Here is an 11,580-nt window from a genome sequence, read left to right as displayed (position 1 = left end):
GGTCCGGAGGTAAAGATTTATATATGGGAAGTCTTGTTTTGGTCGCCGGAAAAGTTTCGCGCATTATCGGTATTGTACCGGGAGTGCCGAAAGGGGTCCGGGGGTCCACCTGCCCCGGGGGGCCACATGGGCTGTAGGGGTGTGCGCCTTGGCCTATATGGGCCAAGGGCACCAGCCCCAAGAGTCCCATGCGCCAAGAGATAAGGGAAAGGAAGAGTCCTAAAGGGGGAAGGCACCTCCTAGGTGCCTTGGGGAGGATGGACTCCTCCCTGGCCGCACCCTTCCTTGGAGGAAGGGCCAAGGCTGCGCCCCCCCTCTCCCTTGGCCCTATATATAGTGGGGGGAAGGGAGGGCAGCACCACCGAAGCCCTGGCGCCTCCCTCTCCCTCCCATGACACATCTCCCTCCTCCCGCAGCGCTTGGCGAAGCCCTGTTGGAATCCCTCTACTTCCACCACCACGCCGTCGTGCTGCTGGATCTCCATCAACCTCCTTGCTGGATAAAGAAGGAGGAGACGTCGCTGCTCCGTACGTGTGTTGAACGCGAAGGTGCCGTCCGTTTGGCGCTAGGATCATCAGTGATTTGGATCACGACGAGTACGACTCCATCAACCCTGTTCTCTTGAACGCTTCCGCGCGCGATCTACAAGGGTATGTAGATCCACTCCTCCCTCATTGCTAGATGACTCCATAGATTGATCTTGGTGACACGTAGGAAAATTTTGAATTATTGCTACGTTCCCCAACACTCAATACCTAGTTCAATCTCGTTACCGGCAAGTCTCTTTACTCGTTATGTAATACATCATCTCGCAACTAACTCATTAGTTGCAATGCTTGCAAGGCTTATGTGATGTGCATTACCGAGAGGGCCCAGAGATACCTCTTCGACAATCGGAGTGACAAATCCTAATCTCGAAATATGCCAACCCAACATTTACCTTTGGAGACACCTGTAGAGCTCCTTTATAATCACCCAGTGACGTTGTGACGTTTGGTAGCACACAAAGTGTTCCTCCGGCAAACAGGAGTTGCATAATCTCATAGTCATAGGAACATGTATAAGTCATGAAGAAAGCAATAGCAACATACTAAACGATCGGGTGCTAAGCTAATGAAATGGGTCATGTCAATCACATCATTCTCCTAATAATGTGATCCCGTTAATCAAATGACAACACATGTCTATGTTTAGGAAACATAACCATCTTTGATTAACGAGCTAGTCAAGTAGAGGCATACTAGTGACGTTTAGTTTGTCTATGTATTCACACAAGTATTATGTTTCCGGATAATACAATTCTAGCATGAATAATAAACATTTATCATGATATAAGGAAATAAAATAATAACATTATTATTGCCTCTAGGGCATATTTCCTTCAGTCTCCCACTTGCACTAGAGTCAATAATCTAGATTACACGGTAATGATTCTAACACCCATGGAGCTTTGGTGCTGACCATGTTTTGCTCGTGGAAGAGGCTTAGTCAACGGGTCTGCAACATTCAGATCCGTATGTATCTTGCAAATATCTATGTCTCCCACCTGGACTAGATCCCGGATGGAATTGAAGCGTCTCTTGATGTGCTTGGTTCTCTTGTGAAATCTGGATTCCTTTGCCAAGGCAATTGCACCAGTATTGTCACAAAAGATTTTCATTGGACCCGATGCACTAGGTATGACACCTAGATCGGATATGAACTCCTTCATCCAGACTCCTTTGTTTGCTTGCCTCCCGAAGCAGCTATGTGCTCCACTTCACATGTAGATCCCGCCACAACGCTTTGTTTAGAACTGCACCAACTGACAGCTCCACCGTTTTATGTAAACATGTATCCGGTTTGCGATTTGGAATCGTCCGGATCAGTGTCAAATCTTGCATCAACGTAACCATTTACGATGAGCTCTTTGTCACCTCCATATATGAGAAACATATCCTTAGTCCTTTTCAGGTATTTCAGGATGTTCTTGACCGCTGTCCAGTGATCCACTCTTGGATTACTTTGGTACCTCCCTGCTAGACTTATAGCAAGACACACATCAGGTTTGGTACACAACATTGCATACATGATAGAGCCTATGGCTGAAGCATAGGGAACATCTTTCATTTTCTCTCTATCTTCTGCATTGGTCGGGCATTGAGTCTTACTCAATTTCACACCTTGTAACACAGGCAAGAATCCTTTCTTTGCTTGATCCATTTTGACCTTTTTCAAAACTTTGTCAAGGTATGTGCTTTGTGAAAGTCCAATTAAGCATCTTGATCTATCTCTATAGATCTTAGTGCCCAATATGTAAGCAGCTTCACCGAGGTCTTTCATTGAAAAACTCTTATTCAAGTATCCCTTTATGCTATCCAGAAATTCTATATCATTTCCGATTAGTAATATGTCATCTACATATAATATCAGAAATGCTACAGAGCTCCCACTCACTTTCTTGTAAATACAGGCTTCTCCAAAAGTTTGTACAAAACCAAATGCTTTGATCACACTATCAAAGCGTTTATTCCAACTCCGAGAGGCTTGCACCAGTCCATAAATGGATCGCTAGAGCTTGCACACCTTGTTAGCTCCCATTGGATCGACAAAACCTTCTGGCTGGATCTTATACAACTCTTCTTCCAGAAATCCATTCAGGAATGCAGTTTTGACATCCATCTGCCAAATTTCATAATCATAAAATGCGGCAATTGCTAACATGATTCGAACAGACTTAAGCATCACTACGGGTGAGAAGGTCTCATCGTAGTCAATCCCTTGAACTTGTCGAAAACCTTTTGCAACAAGTCAAGCTTTGTAGACAGTAACATTACCGTCAGCGTCAGTCTTATTCTTGAAGATCCATTTATTCTCAATTGCTTGCCGATCATTGGGAAAGTAAACCAAAGTTCATAATTTGTTCTCATAAATGGATCCCATCTCAGATTTCATGGCTTCAAGCCATTTTGCGGAATCTAGGCTCACCATCGCTGCTCTATAGTTCATAGGTTCATCATGATCTAGTAGCATGACTTCCAGAACAGGATTACCGTACCACTCTGGTGCGGATCTTACTCTGGTTGATCTACCAGGTTCAGTAGTATCTTGTTCTGAAGTTTCATGATCATCATCATTAGATTCCTCACTAATTGGTGTAGGTGTCACAGAAACTGGTTTCTGTGATGTACTACTTTCCAATAAGGGAGCAGGTACAGTTACCTCATCAAGTTCTACTTTCCTCCCACTCACTTTTTTCGAGAGAAACTCCTTCTCTAGAAAGTTTCTGAATTTAGCAACAAAAGTCTTGCCTTCGGATCTGTGATAGAAGGTGTATCCAATAGTTTCCTTTGGATATCCTATGAAGACACATTTCTCCGATTTGGGTTCGAGCTTATCAGGTTGAAGCTTTTTCACATAAGCATCGCAACCCCAAACTTTCAGAAATGACAACTTTGGTTTCTTGCCAAACCACAGTTCATAAGGCGTCGTCTCAACGGATTTTGATGGTGCCCTATTTAACGTGAATGCGGCCGTCTCTAGAGCATAACCCCAAAACGATAGCGGTAAATCAGTAAGAGACATCATAGATCGCACCATATCAAGTAAAGTACGATTACGACGTTCGGACACACCATTATGCTGTGGTGTTCCGGGTGGCGTGAGTTGCGAAACTATTCCGCATTGTTTCAAATGTACACCAAACTCATAACTCAAATATTCTCCTCCACGGTCAGATCGTAGGAATTTTATTTTCTTGTTACGATGTTTTTCAACTTCACTCTGAAATTCTTTGAACTTTTCAAATGTTTCAGACTTATGTTTCATTAAGTAGATATACCCATATCTGCTTAAGTCATCTGTGAAGGTGAGAAAATAACGATATCCGCCATGAGCCTCAACATTCATTGGACCACATACATCTGTATGTATGATTTCCAACAAATCTGTTGCTCTCTCCATAGTACCGGAGAACGGTGTTTTTGTCATCTTACCCATAAGGCACGGTTCGCAAGTACCAAGCGATTCATAATCAAGTGTTTCCAAAAGTCCATCAGTATGGAGTTTCTTCATGCGCTTTACACCGATATGATCCAAACGGCAGTGAAAGAAATAAGTTGCACTATCATTATCAACTCTGCATCTTTTGGCTTCAACATTATGAATATGTGTATCACTACTATCGAGATTTAATAAGAATAGACCACTCTTTAAGGGTGCATGACCATAAAAGATATTACTCATATAAATAGAACAACCATTATTCTCTGATTTAAATGAATAACTGTCTCGCATCAAACAAGAGCCAGATATAATGTTCATGCTTAACGCTGGCACCAAATAGCAATTATTTAGGTCTAATACTAATCCCGAAGGTAGATGTAGAGGTAGCGTGACGGCCGCGATCACATCGACTTTGGAACAATTTCCCACGTGCATCGTCACCTCGTCCTTAGCCAATCTTCGCTTAATCCGTAGTCCCTGTTTCGAGTTGCAAATGTTAGCAACAGAACAAGTATCAAATACCCAGGTGCTACTGCGAGCATTAGTAAGGTACACATCAATAACATGTATATCACATATACCTTTGTTCACCTTGCCATCCTTCTTATCCGCCAAATACTTGGGGCAGTTCCGCTTCCAGTGACCAGTCTGCTTGCAGTAGAAGCACTCAGTTTCAGGCTTAGGTCCAGGTTTGGGTTTCTTCTCTTGAGTAGCAACTTGCTTGCTGTCCTTTTTGAAGTTCCCCTTCTTCTTCCCTTTGCCCTTTTTCTTGGAACGAGTAGTCTTGTTGACCATCAACACTTGATGCTCCTTCTTGATTTCTACCTCCGCAACTTTCAGCATTGCGAAGAGCTCGGGAATAGTCTTCTTCATCCCTTGCATATTATAGTTCATCACGAAGCTCTTGTAGCTTGGTGGCAGTGATTGGAGAATTCTGTCAATGACGCAATCATCTGGAAGATTAACTCCCAATTGAATCAAGTGATTATTATACCCAGACATTTTGAGTATATGCTCACTGACAGAACTGTTCTCCTCCATCTTGCAGCTGTAGAACTTATTGGAGACTTCATATCTCTCAATCCGGGCATTTGCTTGAAATATTAACTTCAACTCCTGGAACATCTCATATGCTCCATGACATTCAAAACGTCGTTGAAGTCCCGATTCTAAGCCGTAAAGCATGGCACACTGAACTATCGAGTAGTCATCAGCTTTGCTCTGCCAGACGTTCATAACATTTGGTGTTGCTCCAGCAGTAGGCCTGGCACCCAGCGGTGTTTCCAGGACGTAATTCTTCTATGCAGCAATGAGGATAATCCTCAAGTTACGGACCCAGTTCGTGTAATTGCTACCATCATCTTTCAACTTTGCTTTCTCAAGGAACGCATTAAAATTGAACGGAACAATAGCATGGGCCATCTATCTACAATAAAACATAAACAAGCAAGATACTATCTGGTACTAAGTTCATGATAAATTTAGGTTCAATTAATCATATTACTAAAGAACTCCCACTTAGATAGACATCCCTCTAATCCTCTAAGTGATTACGTGATCCAAATCAACTAAACCATGTCCGATAATCACGTGAGATGGAGTAGTTTCATTGGTGAACATCACTATGTTGACCATATCTACTATATGATTCACGCTCGACCTTTTGGTCTCCGTGTTTCGAGGCCATATCTGTATATGCTTGGCTCGTCAAGTATAACCTGAGTATTCCGCGTGTGCAACTGTTTTGCACCCGTTGTATTTGAACGTAGAGCCTATCACACCCGATCATCACGTGGTGTCTCAACACGAAGAACTTTTGCAATGGTGCATACTCAGGGAGAACACTTTTTGATAATTAGTGAGAGATCATCTTAAAATGCTACCGTCAAACAAAGCAAGATAAGATGCATAGAAGATAAACATCACATGCAATCAATATAAGTGATATGATATGGCCATCATCATCTTGTGCTTGTGATCTCCATGTTCGAAGCACCGTCATGATCACCATCGTCACCAACGCGACACCTTGATCACCATTGTAGCATCGTTGTCGTCTCGCCAGTCTTATGCTTCCACGACTATCGCTACCGCTTAGTGATAAAGTAAAGCATTACGGCGCAATTGCATTGCATACAATAAAGCGACAACCATATGGCTCCTGCCAGTTGCCAATAACTTGGTTACAAAACATGATCATCTCATACAATAAATTTTAGCATCATGTCTTGACCATATCACATCACAACATGCCCTGCAAAAACAAGTTAGACGTCCTCTACTTTGTTGTTGCAAGTTTTACGTGGCTGCTACGGGCTTAAGTAAGAACCAATCTTACCTACGCATCAAAACCACAACGATAGTTTGTCAAGTTGGTGTTGTTTTAACCTTCGCAAGGACCGGGCGTAGCCACACTCGGTTCAACTAAAGTTGGAGAAACTGACACCCGCTAGCCACCTTTGTGCAAAGCACGTCGGGAGAACCGGTCTCGTGTAAGCGTACGCGTAATGTCGGTCCGGGCCGCTTCATCCAACAATACCGCTGAGCCAAAGTATGACATGCTGGTAAGCAGTATGACTTATATCGCCCACAACCCACTTGTGTTCTACTCGTGCATATAACATCAACACATAAAACCTAGGCTCGGATGCCATTGTTGGGGAACGTAGTAATTTCAAAAAATTTCCTACACACACACAATATCATGGTGATGCATAGCAACGAGAGGGGAGAGTGTGATCTTCGTACCCTTGTAGACCGACAACGGAAGCGTTAGCACAACGCGGTTGATGTAGTCGTACGTCTTCGCGGCCCGACCGATCAAGCACCAAAACTACGGCACCTCCGAGTTTTAGCACACGTTCAGCTCGATGACGATCCCCGGACTCCGATCCAGCAAAGTGTCGGGGAAGAGTTTCGTTAGCACGATGGCGTGGTGACAATCTTGATGTTCTACCGTCGCAGGGCTTCGCCTAAGCACCGCTACAATATTATCGAGGATTATGGTGGAAGGGGGCACCGCACACGGCTAAGTAAATGATCACGTGGATCAACTTGTGTGTCTAGGGGTGCCCCCTGCCCCCGTATATAAAGGAGCAAGGGGAGGAGGCTGGCCGGCCCTATTGGCGCGCCAAGGAGGAGTCCTCCTCCTAGTAGGAGTAGGACTCCTACTAGGAGGGGGAAAGGAAGTGGGGAGGGAGAAGGAAAGGGGGGCGCCGCCCCCCCTCTCCTAGTCCAATTCGGACCAGGAGGGGAGGAGGTGCGCGGCCCACCCTGGCTGCCCCTCTCTATCTCCACTAAGGCCCATATGGCCCATTACTTCTCCCGGGGGGTGTTCCGGTAACCCTCCGGATCTCCGGTTTTCTCCGAAATCACCCGGAACACTTCCGGTGTCCGAATATAGCCATCCAATATATCAATCTTTGTGTCTCGACCATTTCAAGACTCCTCGTTATGTCCGTGATCACATCCGGGGCTCCGAACTAACTTCGGTACATCAAAACTCATAAACTCATAATATAACTGTCATCAAAACCTTAAGCGTGCGGACCCTACGGGTTCGAGAACAATGTAGACATGACTGAGACATGTCTCCGATCAATAACCAATAGCGGAACCTGGATGCTCATATTGGCTCCCACATATTCTACGAAGATCTTTATCGGTCAGACCGCATAACAACATACGTTGTTCCCTTTGTCATCGGTATGTTACTTGTCCGAGATTCGATCGTCGGTATGTCAATACCTAGTTCAATCACTACAGGAATCAGCTACTTTGCCATCTGCCACAGCAGATGGCAAAGGCATGGATGGCTAACGGCAAAGGTCTTTGCTGTCTGCCGCGGACGGCAAAAGGGGACGGCAAAGTAAGGTTCGGCAAAGAGCTACTTTGCCGTCTGCTTCGGGCGGCTGACGGCAAAGGGGCCTTTGCCATCAGCAGCGGACGGCAAAGAGTGCAGACGGCAATAAATGCGTTGTTACTCCGTTAGGTGGTTAATGGCAGGCCTTACCGTCCGCCGTTGACGGCAAACTTCGGAAGGCCTTTGCCGTCCGCCGAATGATGTCAGCCGACATCACTACACGGCAGGCCTTTGCCGTCCGCCACTGTAGGAAAAGTTTTTACTCTTTGCCGTCCGCCGCCGACGGCAAAGCCTTTGCCGTCAGCCACTGTAGGCAAACTGACCAAATTGGTCAGCCTCCCAGGAAGCACAGTTGCCTGCCATGTGGCCTCTTTGCCATCCACTATGGATGGCAAAGAGCCCTTTGCCGTCGGTGGCAGACGGCAAAGAGCCTGCATATTGTCTCTTTTTTCTGTTTTTTTTAATCCAACAATTTTCACAGCAAATATATATGACATATATAGATATATTTAACAGCAAACATATCACATATCCAGCACATAATTCCATATACATATTACATAGCAAAGTTTCATCAACATAGCAAGTTCCATCAAGTTCCATCCATACACATTGTTCCATATACATATTACATAGCAAAGTTTCATCAACATAGCAAGTTCTATCATAGCAAGCTAGATACAATGCAAAGTTTTAGCAAAGAAAAAGCAAGCACTCCATCATAGCAAGCTAGCTTCCATGAAGTGAGTGAAATCTGCAAAATGGTAAATAAGAAAGTTAGAAATAGGTGAATAGAACAAGAAGAAGACTAGAACAAGAAGTATATGTCATTTATGAGCTAACTTAGGTGAAATGGATCATATATGAGCTAACTAAGTTGAAATGGGTTGTTTATGAGCTAACTTAGTTGAAATGGATCATTTATGTGCTAACTTAGTTGAAATGGGTTGTTTATGAGCTAACTAAGGTGAAGGGCATCGTTTTTGAGCTAACTAAGGTGAAATGGATCGTTTTTGAGCTAACTAAGGTGAAATGGGTCGTTTTTGAGCTAACTAAGGTGAAATGGATTATTTAAGAGCTAATTTAGGTGAAATGGATCGTTTTTAGCTAACTTAGGTGAAATGGGTCGTTTAGGAGCTACTCTAGGTAAATTGGGTCATTTTAGAGCTAACTTGGATAAACTGGATCATTTATAAGCTAACTTAGGTAAGATGGGTCATTTTGGAGCTAACCTAGGTGAAATGGGTCATTTTGGAGCTAACCTAGGTGAAATGGGTCATTTTAAAGCTAACGTAGGTAAAATGGATCATTTAGGAGCTAATCTACGTAAAATGGGTCATTTTAGAGCTAACTTGGATAAATTGGATCACTTATAAGCTAACTAAGGTAAAATGAGTCATTTTAGAGCTAACTTAGGTAAAATGGATCGTTTATGAGCTAACTAAGTTAATTATGCAATTTTTGACATAAGTAAGCTAAGTACATATCATTTTAGAGCTAACTTAGGTAAAATGGATGGTTTATGAGGTCAGTAAGCTTATTAAGTCATTTTAGAGGAAAAGAAGCTAACTCTAGGTCATTATGGTAAGCATATTGGAGGAAATAAAGCTAAGTCCAGGTCTTTATGCATTTGTTAAGCAAAACACTAGAGAAACTTACCGTGATCACGGAGGTGTAGGAGCGGGCTGGCTCGCGCCGATAGCTGGAGAAGGATCGTGCGATGTGTTTCTAGAGTTAAGCTGCACCAAAGATCATTTCCAATGTCTCGTTAGCATTATGACACTCAAATGTTAAGACTAGCAAGTAATGTCCATTCAAATTAAACTCACCGTGCTCCCAGGAGCAACCACTGGCATCGGCGGAGCGGTCTGATCGGACTTCTCGCACACAGAGTGCACATTTGGTTTTCACAACAGAGTCATACTAGTTAATAATGAGACTCAAATGTTAAGACTAGCAAGTAATCTGCAGAAGAAACTTACCACAAGGAGCTCGTACATGGCCCTTGCCTACATGTCATTCCGTGCCCTCTCCACCTCCAACATCTTTGTCGTCCTCTCCTCCAACTCCCGCTGCCTCTCCGCCGCCTCCGCCAGAAGTTTCTTCGTTCTATCTCTCTCACTCTGTATAGCAGCCTGCAACACCACTCACATGACCATTTGTAATCATTGATGGAAGCGCACACAATGTAATGGAGAAAGATAGCTGAGTACGTATAACTAACCTTGAAGGCGAGTTGGACTGGCCATTCACGAGGCCTTATCTCAGGAGCGGAGCTCGACTGGCGCGCCTTGATCTCAGAAAGCGTCCAAATACTGTCATAATTGCGTCATAGCATTCTCTGCCCAAGTTGAACTGAGCCTTCAGAGCCATTACTTGTGAGATGGCATCCAACTGACAAAGCTTAGTGTGCTCGTGGAGCGGACGTTTTGAAGACTCCAACATTTCATTGAAGGCCTTTGCAGATTCCTCCATCTCCTCGTCCGGATCCCGAACATCATCATAGTCTTGCACCATGTTTTCCATCTCGGTACCATGCTCGTCGGTGCGACAACGATCCACCTCAGCTTGGTCACGTTAGGCAGACTCACCATGAAATGTCCACACCGTATAATCGGGCGTAAAACCATTCTTCTGCAGGTGTTTGCCCATTTCAGCCTCTGTCTTCTTTTCCCAATTACCGCACCGGAAACAGGGGCACCAGGTTTTCTTCTGGCCATTTGCAAATGCGGCTTCGACAAACCCCTTGGTTTTTGTGAACGATTCAGCGCTCCATTTGTTCTGACCAGTGTGACCGGTATACATCCACGCACGGTCACTCATCTTAACTTTCAGAGCTACTGGACACACAACAATTATATATGTAATTCACCATGTATATATTCATCAGTTGATCTACTTTGTCAATTTTATTACGTCCATGCAACCTACAGTCTAATAGGTAATGATAGGTCCTAATCCCACCCGTGTATGTGTAGATTGGGTTCATTTTCCCATGCTATGCTCCGGATCCAACGCAAAATTTTGGCAGCACCTCCCCGCTGTTCTCCTGATACACGTCTCTGCAATAAACAGAGAGAATGTGTATCCGGAGAACAACAGGGGAGGCACTAACGAAATTTATGCGTCGGATCTGGAGCAAAGCATATGGGAAAACGAACCCAATCTACACATACTCGGGCTGTCCATGGATAGCGTTGGACAATTCGAAAGAATCAAGGTTATAAATATGCAAATGCATGCATATTTTTAACTATGACGCTTTCGAATGGGAGACACATATTGGTTACGCATACTGATGATTCAAGACACATATATAGCTAGCTATCAAGTTTCATCGGAATAGATCAAATAATTAATGGGGGAGGAGGACATGTCATTTGTGCTCACCCACGAATGAAGGGGCAGAGCTCGTCAAACGCACGGCGAGGTCGTCGAACACCAAACCTCGCAGCGATGAAACAACTGCACATTTAAAACTACCCGATCAACACAATTAGATATGATGTTTTTCATAACAAAATCAAAAGATATATGACCTAACTAATAATTCACAAATATATGACCCCGTCGGCCTCTACAAGGCCAAAGAACACCTTTTTGGGAGGTGTCGGGGGTCGGGGTGTCGTGTCGGTGTCGGGGTGCCGTGTCGGGGTCGGGATGCTGTTTTGGGGTCGGGGTGTCGTGTCGGTGGGTCGGGGGGTCCGGGTGTCGTGTCGGTGTCGGGGTAGTGC

Source organism: Triticum dicoccoides, chromosome 2A (genome assembly GCF_002162155.2).
Source record: "Triticum dicoccoides isolate Atlit2015 ecotype Zavitan chromosome 2A, WEW_v2.0, whole genome shotgun sequence".
Lineage (NCBI taxonomy): Eukaryota > Viridiplantae > Streptophyta > Magnoliopsida > Poales > Poaceae > Triticum > Triticum dicoccoides.
This window is presented reverse-complemented; position numbering follows the sequence as displayed.